The sequence below is a fragment of the Poecilia reticulata genome, unplaced genomic scaffold (assembly GCF_904066995.2).
Source record: "Poecilia reticulata unplaced genomic scaffold, P_reticulata-male-v2 Scaffold_36, whole genome shotgun sequence".
Classification (NCBI taxonomy): Eukaryota; Metazoa; Chordata; class Actinopteri; order Cyprinodontiformes; family Poeciliidae; genus Poecilia; species Poecilia reticulata.
Window position 1 is genome coordinate 227,859 of NW_027675134.1, and position 13,260 is coordinate 241,118.

The following is a 13,260-nucleotide window of genomic DNA, read 5'->3' on the forward strand; positions in this document are numbered from 1 at the left end:
CAGTAGTGGAAAATACTTTAAAACCAGAAAAAGTTGAAACAGTTGGAACAGTGAAACATAGAAAGACAGGAAAAACAATAAAATATCAGAACCAGTAATTATTACAAAGCCAGAAATATTTGAAGAAGTGAGACAGCAAAACAAAAAAGCATAAACGAACAGCAGAAGCAGAACAGTTTGATACATGATTTACTGAACTTGATTAAATCTTGCAGAAGACTTTAAAAAATAGTTACGAAATTGAAGTAAAAGTATATATATATATATATATATATATATATATATATATATATATATATATATATATATATATATATATATATATATATATATATATATATATATATATATATATATCACAGGAAGCATGTAACAGACATTTTCATTGAAAGATAAGAATGAAACCATTTATAAAGATATGTTCACCCTGTGATTTGTATTATAAAGTATCTCTTTATCATTTAATTTAACAAGCAAAGCCAGTGATACAGCACCTGGGATTGCACAACCTCTCGCTAACTGCACTGGTTGTTATTCTATGAGAGCGATGCTCCGTCTGTCTGTACGTCGCAAATAACATGGTTAAAAACATTTAATGTATGAACTGATTTTCCATAATTCATTCTATGTATTTAATGTACTGTGTTTTTATTGTCACCAACTGTGTGTGTAACGTGTTTTGTTTGCTGAGGAGCGATCTTTAACGGCAAATTATTGAAGATAGCAAACAGCATGCAGATTCTTAATTGAGGGAGGCAGTTCTCGTGCCTTATCGCTGGGGGCACTCATGAGCCCAGATATTGTAGCTCAACTGCAGAGTAAGAGACAGTACCAGGGAGCTAGCCACACATTAGCTGTGCTGATACAGAGAGCGAGAAAGACGTGGTTTTGAGTTGTACTTTAACGGTTTCTCCCTTTGCACGAATTTAATAATATCTACATGTCTAAGTTTGTTTGACGGAATTATAACAGAATTATTCTGCGGAGGCGGCGCTGCTATGGATGTCATAGCAGCGTAAAGCTCTCCAATGCTGGAGAGCTTTAATGCCCTCCAGCATTGTACGCATGCGCATAATTTCCTTATGTAAACAATAACATGCAGGGTCTAGATTTGTAAATCTGATTATAAGTAAGTTGGAGCCTCACCAGCTATAAATATCACCGCACAAAATGTTTTTTGCAGATTTGCATGCAACAAACATTTTTTGTTGCATGCAACGATGCAACAATGATGTACATTTATTAATGTACATCATTAATATATGATGTACATTTATTAATGTTTGTGATGGAAAACCTTACATGGATTTTAATTTGTAAATGGATTGAAAAATTTGGGACTTGAGGTCAAAAAATGACCATAACCACACTCACTTTAAATGCAAAATAAATAAATTGAATATAAACCTGGAAAACTGCACTAAGTGTAATAATGCTGCGCGTATCAAAAGGCAAACTAAGAATGTACTCAGTTCTATTTATTTCTTTACATACTGTCAATACACAATGTCACACATTTTGTAAAATGTCATAGAACTTTTTTATTTCAGTCAAGTCATACAAACATTTCATTTGATTCAGACTATCAAGCAGTACAATATTCTGAATTATTCAAAGTAAACAGTTTCTAAAGAAACCCAGAAGATTGCATTGCCTTAATGATATTTACCATTTATTCCTCCTCAATGGGACATAAAAGTGAAACACATTTGCTGTGTATCATTGACTTTTTTGCAATCCCTTGTACCGAGCAACAGTGGAGAGGAAAAACTCCCTTCAACAGGAAGAAACCTCTGACAGATCCAGGCTCGATACAAGCAGCCATCTGCCACGACTGACTGGGCTTTTTAGAGGACATGATATGAGAAGTAGGTCTTCTCAAATCATGCACAATAAACAGCTTTCTGTGCAAAAAAAAGCACGGAATTATTTTTGATTATGAAAATGTTCAAAAATGATTCATGCTTTATACTTCAGTAAAGAAAAAACTCACTAAAGCATAACACAGTAGTAGCAATACATTGTGAAACTGGAGGTGTACAAGTTACACAGATACAGAAAAAACCTATGAGGACATGGTCAATTATATTTAGAAATGTATTGTATTTTCATTCTTAAGCTTAAAGAATGGAATGTCAAGATTACAAAGCCTCTACTGAAAAGAATGTGACCAAACCCCCACCCCAAGAAACAAATCCAGTTTAAAATGTAGTATCTGAGTGTAGTTTATCCTATTGCTAAACTATACTAGTTCAACACCCTCGTTCTAATTTTGCTAATGATTAAAATTAATTGACAATGCTTTTCTCTTTTCTTTTCCCTGATGTCTATATTAGCTGCTCAAATAGCATAAGTGTGGCAATAATTTGCCATAACATTTTACCAGCTGATACCCCTCCCCCCCACATAAATACAGGATTCACAGTTGTGTAATATGTGACTTTAAAAATATTACAATAGCATAATTTACTTTTTTTTGGTTTCTCGTAAAGATTTAGTTTTTTCTTTCCTTTTTATTGTCACCATCTTCATTAATATCAACAGGTGACAAAGCATTACTCATTGCATAAAGTCACAAGTTTACACACTAGGAGTCCCGTCTTATTCCCACTTTTAGTATGATGAAAATAATCCTGCTAAACTAAAACACTTGAGATTTGATATCTTACATATTTAAACTTTCACTAGTTCCACCCAACATGTGGAAACCTGATTAAAAAAACACATTTGTACGTAAACATGGTCTACAGAGATTTTAGCAGAATGAAATGAGCTTAATTACAAATTTGTCAAAACTGTGTATAGTTCACATTTACATGGTTGTTGTGAAGATGATTCTGGTGATGCAAGTTAAAATAATAATAAAAATCAGTCACTGTGAAGATATAAATGTTCACACTCGATGGGGTCTTTCTGATTGCCGCTGCAGCTTCCTTTAACCTGCTCAGTGTTTGCAACATCATTGGACAGATGGGTGCAGATCTTCAGGAAAAAAGTGAGACACTTTAACCCTCTGAGCAAACAGTTCAAGTTTCTTACTTCTTCCTACTTCTTTTCAAACATGCTAAGATAACTGTGGTCCAAAAATATCTGTCTTTTGGATTTCTTGTTCCTGTGCATGATTTTATACTGTAATATTCAAAATAAATCAATAAATGGAAACCTCAGTCCTCGTCACAGGTGTCCTGGAATGCCGACTGTTGTATCGTGTCATCTGTCACAACGCGTTTTGCTGTCGTATCACGCTAACATGACGGCCACTAAAGATGAAAAAATAAATACGACAGTCAGCTGGACAAAGATTGTAGTTATTTCTCAGTTAGTTGAACAGAAGCAATATTGAGTTCTCACCAGAGTCGGCTGCACCTCATCTCTGCTGGTGAAAGGGATGCCTTGGGGATACCAGACATGCATGGGAAAGTCCTCCTGAGAAACCAAGAGAAAACATGTGTTGTAATGACCTATAAACCGTAAACGTCCTATGACACATGATAGGTAGTTACCTTCAACCTTGCTGCAGGAGACACAGTGTCTTGTAAGTGAAGTTTCATGAACAGATGTTAAGTTCATGTTTAGCTGTGAGAGTCTCAGCTTGATTGGAGTGGATGGCCGAGCTACAACTTAAGACACTTTAATCTGTAATGCAAAGAGATTTATCATGAGTAACAATAGCATTCTCGGAGAAAAGAAGTGAACATTTACACTTACAAATCAAATAGCTCCACTTCAGCCGCAGCAGTAGGATATCCCTTGACTGATGCAGCAAGAGGACATGTCTCTGAGTGCTCAAGCTGGAGAACATGTTTCTGTGTAAGGAAGTTCTTTTTTTCCCTCGGTGGTCACCACTGCTCAGTTGTGAGCTGAAAGGATGCATTTCACCCTGTGCCTTCAATAACGACTGTCATGTTAGGATGCAGTAGGATCTTCTGTTTTGGTCGAGTGTGAACTGGAGGAGATGTTGAAGCTTGCAGTCGTTTTTCAGGTGGTGTTAACTGATGTTGAGACTAAAATGTTCCTAGTCAAAGCCCCCCACCCACCTACCCACCCACTATGCCTAAACCCTTCCTAAACTCCCATTTTTCATCCCAAGGGGGCATCAGCTGGCATATGTTATTGGTTCATGAGGAAGCCTGTGTTACACACAGACCTCCTGGTTAATTTTTTTTGTGATCTACTGTAGCAGCTTGTTTAGAACTGCTGAAAGAGTTGTGGTTTGTACACTTATCAATATAAATGCACAAGCCACAACTTCTTTAAAGTTTTTATGAATTTGAATTTTACATTAATCATATCCTATATTACATACTATATATATATATATATTTATATTATATTAAATTGACCTTTAATTTAAAGTCTCAAATCTAAATGAGCAGACTTATTTAGGTTTAATCAAATGGTTAGATTTTGTGACAAAAGCCTCATATATATAACTTTAATAGTTTCTACCACAAAGTTTATCACTGAAAAAATTGCAATATTCTTAAAACAAACTGTTTGGATTCCTAATATTTTAAAAAATGGCATAACTCTTATTGGCTGAATAATGTAATGATTTGAAGAAATATAATTAGGAACGCTGTTGTGTAAGACATTTTAAGAGGAAATACAGTCATTTTAAAAAAAGTTTACCTTTGGCATGCTTTTACTCACAGACCTCTGATGATTCGGTTGTGGACAGGACACAGAACACAGGATCATGGTAACTGTAGTATGTTCTCATCACACCTGAATGTAAAGATTTCTGTGGCTGAGAAATGAAAATTAGATCAAGCAATGTGTTTTTCTCTGTGGTAGCAGAAGTGATCAACTGAACATATCCCCGAGACTGAAACAGCTCCAGAATTTGCCCTGGTGAACTGCGTACCTGATTCTCGTTGAAATCTCCACATACAATGACAGGGTGACAGTCCAACATCTCCAGTGCATCCAGAAGGCTTACCAGATTTTCCAGGAACGGTCTCAGGCTGTAGTCGGGAGGTCGGTACACAGCTGCAATCACTGCCCTGAATGGAGACTCAACCTTCAAAGCCACAAATTCAAGATCAGTCACATTTTGCAAATATTTTCTTTCATTAACCTTAATATGGTTTCTCACATAAACCGCCACACCACCTCCACTTTTGGAAGCCATTTGGGGAAAATTTGAGTATGACACATGTCTGTTTCGTTTGAACATATTGTAGCCATCCAGATGCAGATTGTCGTAAACAAAAGATCCTTTTAGGTGAGTTTCAGTCAGACACAGCACATCTGCCAGACACAGTTCGTGATGTTTTCTTATGTCACAGATGTGAGATGGGAGTCCCTCTGTGTTATGCGAAACAATTACCAGTGTTTCTGGCCTGTTTAAAGTTTCTTTCACCTGAAGAAGAGGCATCATGTCATCTACGCTGGCTTGTCTCATGGTCTGAAGAGCTGCAGTGACTTGAGGATTGGCAAATATTTTTTTTTCGTCGAAATCCAGTAGGTAGAGTCCACTGAGAGACGTTACCCTGCTGAGAGCTACGTATGCCATACCTGGTTCAAAGATTTTCTTCAAAGACACCACAGCTGCATTTGTTGTTAGGCCTTGGGTTTTGTGAATAGTACAAGCAAAAGCCAGTTTCACAGGAAACTGTCTACGTACCACTCCATTTAGCTTCAGATTCTCCTCCGCTCTCTCGATGTAAACAAGATTGGCAGTCTCTGAAGGTCCACTTTGGTTTCTGGTCCCACTTGTTTGATTGTCTATTGTCAGGCCCAGCTTACTGATGCTGTGTTCATCAGTGTCAGAAGTTACAACAGCTGTTAGGACACCAAATGCACCATTAACTAGTCCATTTTGAACATCGATATTTCTGGTAAGCATGACCTGAGCTCCAACGGCAACTTTCAAAGTGTCTGCTAAATCATTTCTACCTCCCTTGCATGGTCTTTCTTTGCGTGCCATTCTGCCTGTTCGTGGATCCTTTTGGAAGTCATCTGCGTCGATGGTGATGATGTTGGAATGTAACAAGTTCAGAGTTGCCAAATTGTGTTCATCCACCAACTTATTGGTTGCAAAAATGTGCAAAACGTCAGCAGGGCAAAGACTTGGTTCTGTGATGGCTTGTGATAACAAATCTCTGTCAGCCTGAGACAATTCATCAGTTTTTCCTTTCACCCGAATTCTGTTCAGCATCTCTGCAAACGCAATATCATCTTTTTGCCTCATAATCTCAGTTAGAGAGGTCATTTGAAAATGTTCCTGCCACAAGTCAATATCCGCTGGGTCGTGTACACAAAGAGGTGTAGATTGGCGAATTGGTTTCAGCTGAGCGTAATCGCCGAGCACCAATACAGATACATCTCCAAATGGTTTATGACTTCCTTTGATTTGTTTGAGCCGTGCATCCACATAAGCAAAGAGGGGCTTAGAAACCATTGAGATCTCATCAATGATCAAGATTTGAACGTTGAATAGTTCTGACCTGATTTCATCCAACTGATTGCCAAGACCTTGAATTGGAGGTTTTAACGACCTTGGAAGTTTAAACAAAGAGTGCAGTGTTGTTCCACCGATGTTGAAAGCTGCCGTTCCAGTGAAAGAAGTGAGCAGAACAGTTGGAGCAGAAATATCAGCATCCTCTGAGAAGCGTGGCAGCCTGCTGAGTATTTTGCGTGCCTCTGAGTAAATGCATCGAATCAGATGCGACTTTCCAGTACCTGCCCCACCATTTACATACAGAAAAAATGGCTCTGGTTTCAGACTGCACACAAGTTTAAGGCAGAAGTCTCTGATGGCATAGAAAATACAGGCCTGCTTCTGGTTCAGGTTCTGATACATTTGTCTCAGCAAATTCGGATCCATAGCGGGAGGTTCTCTGATGGCTCGCATTTCATTGACGGCAGAAGACTGAGGACAAAAGTCTGGTACATTTTCCTGTTCGTTTTCAGGCTCTGCCGGCTGAAGGTCGTCGTCACACTGCAACCTCACAACTTCAGATTCAGGAGCAAGATTACACCACTCATCAATCACATGGTCTCTGCTTTCCTCAAACTCTTCAAGGGCACTCTCAATCTCCTCACTGTTTTTCTCATATTTGTCTCTGTTTCTCTTGACAACACTTTTGACGGTTTCAAGGAGGTCTGAACCTGGTAGGCGGACACAGCCAGAGGAGTAAAAGGACTCGTAGGTAGGAAGACTGACGCTTCGAATTTCAAACTCTGACCGATGAGGAAGGTACAGTCTCAGTAATCTGGCATAAAACTGCTCCGGTTCCTTCTCTTTAGAACAATGATAGTAGCGGATGACGGAGGGCTTGTCATTTTTTCGCCTTGTTACAAATCTCAGCTGATTTAAAAGTGGTAAAACACCATTAGTGCTTGCCTTCTCTGAACTTACAAACCTGCAGGTAGCAGCGAAATCAGCCAAACACATTTCCTCATATTCGGGTATTTCAGGCCTTGCTTTGTACTTATCCGTCAAACTGGTCATCCATATATTGCAGGAATCCGATGGGATATCCTCCAAGAAAGACATTGGTCGACTCATCTTTACAGGATTATCGTCTGTGGGTATGAACACAACACTGCGGGAACAGTTTTCATCTTTAATCCACAGGCTCGAGCAACACACTCCTGAGCACTAATTTCTCGCTTTTTAGAGTACGCTTGCATGATCGCTTTCATTTCATCACACTCATTGACTCGGTCCATGTTTGAATTGTCAATCACTGTTTTCAGGTACTCTGACAGTCCACTTTCTTTCTTTGTGATGTATTTTGTTAGATACTGTATACATGAGTAGGCATTTAGTATGAAAGACACATCAATGTTACTGTCCCAAGCTTTAAGCAGATGTGGATTGTAAGCATTTATCCAGCAATCTTTGGGATCACGCTTCAAGTAGATGGCAGTCTTTTTGTTCATGGTCTGAAGACAAGATTCATACTCTTCTAGCGTCAAGTGACACCGAGAAAGGATCTGCTCTAAACTCATGGAAGCGACTTCAGGTTCGTTCAGGAGTTGCATCAAAGGTCTGAGTTTGGCTTTGGCAGTTTCAGTGTCATTGTTCTCACCTGGTCTGGAGATCACTGTGTTTCTGCAGGGGGGCTTTGGAAAACCAAATCGACAACCAGAGTTCACACTCTTGAAACAAGATCTGGTGTGATTCTTACTGTGTCTCTGAACTTCAGAAACTTTCCGATACAGTTCTGGTTCCCTGTCTGGATCAGGAAGCTGTGCCGAGATGTATTTATCAACAAAATTACACACAGTTTGATCGTCTGACTCATCCAGCTGTGGAGCTCCTTCAACCCATAGCATCGCATGGATGTGTGGACTTCCTCTGTGCTGAAACTCAACTCTGTAAAAATAGTCAATCACTCTTCCCAAAGGCTGAGCATCTGACAGCAACAAATCTCTGAAAAGTGCCTCAACTCGCTTATCAAATAAACGCATGCAGGTGACAGGATTGGATCGCAGAATCTCAGACTTGGCGGTCCAGTCAAGAGCGTCAACATCAATTTCCTCACCTTGTTGCCTCTTTATGGCTTGAATTATTTCAGGCCATTTGAACTCCGCAGCTGAAAACGTGACAAAAAACAGGGGGTGCCAATTTGAAGAATTATACTGAACAAGTCTTTTGTTGCTCTGTTCCAGTATGCTGGAGTACCTCTTAGAGGTTGCATGAATCTCATGGCGTCTTTATTTCTCACCAGTTTCTCAACCTCTCGTTTGTCCTGCAACATACCTGAGGTTATTCTGCGACCATCTCTGGTTCTGGTCTTTCCTTTTCGTAGCTGAATCGTCATGCTGTTGTTAGCCAAGTGTATCTCTGTCACAAACTGTGCAAAAAACAAGTATGTTGGGTCTCTGGCAAAGCGATTATCAACATTAAATAGCCGTGACTTGAAATATCCACTTGGTGTCACTTTAATGAGTCTCCTTGTGTCCAAAGTGTTCTCTGATGTTGGAAATTGTACCGGGAAGCTCATGGATTCCAAATTTGGGGTCTTAAAAAAGCTGACGGGTGAATTTGATTGTGCCGGCGCCAAGCAGTATGTACTTTCAGAGAAACAAAGTATCTCTTCTGATATGTCAGGAGGCTGAAGGCATGATTCTATAGCAAATCCTCCATTTGGCAAATCACCTTCTTCTCCGTCATTTATCTGTTGCTGGAGTTGTTCACAATCATTGTCCTGATCATTTTCAGCCTCACATAAAGCATTTTTCTCATACTCGTCAATTTCCATCAGATCTGCTTCATCATAGTCATCCTCATCCATACTTACTTCGCTATCATCATCATTGTCATCATCATCACAAAGTGCATGGTCACAAAGCTCAGCTTCATGTCTAATATTTATGTCCTGATACTCTGGATGAATCTGATTCAGTTTTAGTAATGCAGAGATTAGTTTAGACCAGGTTACTGTCGGAAAAATTTGATGACCTCTGTAGGACAAACATTGCTTCAATTTTACTCTCAGGACCTGGGACTCACTCCTAAGCCGGGGCAAGGCATTGACTGTCTCTTGGAGCTCTGGTGGTATGCACACAAAATTCCCCTTATTAATCTTTGTCTGCCTTTTGGAAGAGGAATGATCTTTGCGAAAGGTATGCACTTAGCAATCAGGTGTCTTTCCAGAATATTCAAATCTGACAGTTCACTGGGAATTTCTGCCAAGTCAAGTTTGTTTGCTGCTGCTAGTGGTGGCATGTATCCTTTCTTTAGATGTCTGTGGCAGGTGTGACAAATCCACTCTTGACTTCTCTCATGAGGTACTGTACACTGTCTATCCGTGCAGCTTTCATCGCAAACATGGACATACTTGCCTGTTAGACACTGTTCAACCACATCTGGTTTCTTTACATAATTTGACCTTTTACAGAGTTCTACTTGGTTGGGAAACGAGGACTTGTGACACACAGTGCACACATAAGTAGGGCCAGCCTTTATATTTAATCTGAAAACTGAAATGGCTTCATTAATCAGTCTGTTCTCTGGCGTATTAGTTTGTGCAACACATGTTTCAAGATTCTCCGTTTCTCTCTGAGGAAATCTTTTCATCTGTCTGTATTTTCTTTTTACATTCAGTGCACATCTGTTCTTTTGCAGCATCCTGAATGAACTGTCTTTATTGTATTTGTCTCTCATTAGGGATTTCATCAGTTCTTTGTGTCTGAGCCTGAATTCTCTGTTTTTTGCATAAAGCTCAGTCTTATAAGACCTCTGTCTCTGTCTAAATGTTGGATTATTTCTGTATAAATTTCTCATGTAGCTTTTCTGTCGTTCCTGAAATCTAGGATTATTTCTGTATAAATTTCTGATGTAGCTTTTCTGTCGTTCCTGAAATCTAGGATTATTTCTGTATAAATTACTCACATAGTATTTTTGTCTCTGTTTAAATTTTTCATTCTCTTTGTATGCTGTTCTGATGCGTGATCTCTGTTTCTCTTTAAACTCATAACTCTGTCTATACAGATTTTTCATGTACAGGTTTTTCTTCTGCTTCCTTTCAGGGTTGTTTTGAAAATTCCTGTGAGAATAAGATATTTTCTTTGCTCTGAAGGACTCGCTTAATGCATAGTTTTCTCTTTCCTTCCTTTTTTGATTCTCTTTTCTTTGTTTCGGTATCTCTGCCTTAAGTAGTCTCATCTTCATCTTTTGTCTTTTCGCTTTAGGGCACTTTGACAGTTTCAAAGACATTTCCAAAAGACACTGGTTGCATTTTTGTTTCACTGGAAATGGGGAGTACTATATTTTCTTGTGTGACAGACGACATAAAACTAACTGCATTAGATACACCTTCAATTACATCATCAGAAGGACCACTTGCAACAGGACACATGACTTCAACATTGATGTTTGACTCAAGAGCAGGAATGTTTTGTGTCAGGGAAGCAGACTCAACCTCTTGCTGAACAGCAGTTGGTGTCTCGGATTCATTTAACAGTGGAGAGGTGCCAACTGTGTCTGAAGCGTCTCTCTGGTAAAATGAGAGGGGCTGGAGTTCAAATGCACAAGATGATGGAACATTAAGCATTGTGTACACTGATTTTAATCTGTGAATCATGTCACTAAGACGGGAAAATTTCAGCATCACTGCTGTGCCAAAGTTTAAAAGATTGCATGTCATTGGCATTCCATTTTTGTTCCTTGTGTGTGGGTCAAAGTATCCATACTCACCAAATCTGCTTCTAAAAACCCCAATGGCCAAGGCTGACATGATCAGCAGCCCATATTGTACATCTGATGACAATTGTCTCAATGCTTTTTCCAGGCTTGGAAAAACTCTGTCCACCTCCAAATGTTCCACATACGGGTACTGGAGTCATGGCGATCTGATATGTTGACCTGCGTGCCAGTACCTCATTTGGTAGTTCATCAGTTGCCAAATGGATGCTACGAGAAATCTTTCTCTAGCCTGTCTGTACACGGCATCACCTTTATCCAGAATGAGGTCAAGATCTGGTCTGGTAATTGTTTCATTCTCATGGAAAAAAGCCAGAAAAACCAAACTGTTTGCCATACACTGACTGTTCCTGTATTTTCCATATTTTAACGAATCTTGACTCCGTGAGGCACACACATTTATCACTGATGGCTGAAGTTCTACATTAACTCGAGACTGCTGAGCTGAACCACGTCCCCTTTTCACCATTCAGCATAAGACATTTGTGATGCACTTTTTGTATCTCTTGCATTATGCTGAAATACTGGTTTGGCAGTGTTTCCATTAGATAGTGTCACAGAAGATAAACTGTTTTCACTTATATTGTTTACCTGCTGTCGTTCAAAAGACTCTCCAACTGACTTGTTCTCCGAGTCAGTACCTGTCACTTTATCGCTCTGAGGCTGTTTCTCCTTCTGCCATCTGAGCTTCTGAGCCTGGGAACGCTGATTCTTTCTGGGCATTGTTGTTTAGACTTCTGGACAGGTCAGGCAGGAAACAGCAACTCCAATGGTCGTTGTTGATCTTTTTATCTCAAGATAAGCAGATACAACACAAAACTACACCAATGCACTTACAATCAATGTATTAGTGTTGAATAGCTAGTCAGTACAAACCTGTGAACAAACCTGAAGTTCAGTCCAACGTCAGTAGCAGCAAGCAGGAACACGAATTAGGCAGCTCAGATAAAAACTGAGCTTTACTTCAGTCCAATTGGAATTTTGTTCAATAAAGATTTAGCTCAGAAGATTAATTTTCAGTTTTTAAATGTATACAGATCAAGTATTTAGTTGATCTGTTTCAGAAATTATTTAAAATAGAAAATTATAATCCAATTTTGAAATAGAAGTTTTTTAAACTTCAGGTCCAAATCAGAATATTCAAAAAGACTTCTTAGAAATATCAAAGTTTTACGTTTTTTCTTTTTACTGTTTTTGACTTTATGCCAATAGTGCTCTATAAATATATTTTGTCAGACAAGACTAGAGCTTTACTTAAGTCCAATTAGAATTGGAGCAATGTAGTTCAGCAGAAAGCAAACTTTGCTTTCAATTTCAAAATTTATACAGATCAAGTTTTAGTTGACCTGTTTTGAGTATTTATTTTTGGCCAATTTTTAAATGGAAGCTTTTCAAACTTAAGAGATTACTCAAAAATGACGTCTTAGATGTGTGAAGCTTCCCAGTTATTTACTCTTACGGTGGAGAGAGGTAGACAGGAAAGACAGAGCAGTGAGAGGGGAGATTCTCTCAGATTCTCAATGATAGTCAGATGAGTTACTGATGAACTCGATAGAAGTAGGATTTCTCAAATATATAGCCACAAAATCAATGCCACAAAATTCATGTCACAAAATCAATAGAAGAACTGTTCAGAGGTCACAGGACGTAAGATGTGAGTGGAAAACAGATCTAGTTACTGGTAAACTAGATTAAGAGAGACAGGCAAACATCAATTTGGCAGTAAACTGATGGTTGAAGAAATAAAGGGAACTCTGGTTACTGTAAACCAGGCTCCTGAATTCGGAAAAACCAGGCCACCTATTGGGATGCTGGTTTTTGAAGAAATTCGTAGGAGAGTTTAGGGATGGATAGTAAAATGCACAGTAAATGGTTTTCCAGATATGTTGGAAGGAAGAGGAAAGGAAAAACACAGTTGGAAAATTAAAATGCTTCCGACAGTGGTTAGAAAAGAGGTCCGTGGAACACCTGCGAGACAAAGAACAGCCAATAGACATCAAAATGAACATTCTCAACAGAGCAGCTTCTGGGTCAGATTCATCTGAAAAGGTTCAAAACTGTGAAGAGATTCATACCTACTACTATTGTGAACTAAGCTT

General features: G+C 38.9%; 1 long non-coding RNA gene across 2 annotated transcripts; it reads right to left on the minus strand.

The window, feature by feature from the left end:
- Nucleotides 1–1,516: 1,516 nt before the first annotated feature.
- LOC145550360 (uncharacterized) lies at nt 1,517–8,485 on the minus strand. 2 transcript variants are annotated; one of them, XR_014086262.1, is made up of 5 exons: nt 3,709–8,485; nt 3,504–3,636; nt 3,352–3,426; nt 3,164–3,260; nt 1,517–2,982 (listed from the first exon to the last, which is right to left on the minus strand). It is a non-coding gene; the product is annotated as an uncharacterized LOC145550360 (long non-coding RNA). The 2 variants fall into 2 exon arrangements; XR_014086261.1 differs by having other exon boundaries at nt 3,504–8,485.
- Nucleotides 8,486–13,260: the final 4,775 nt, after the last annotated feature.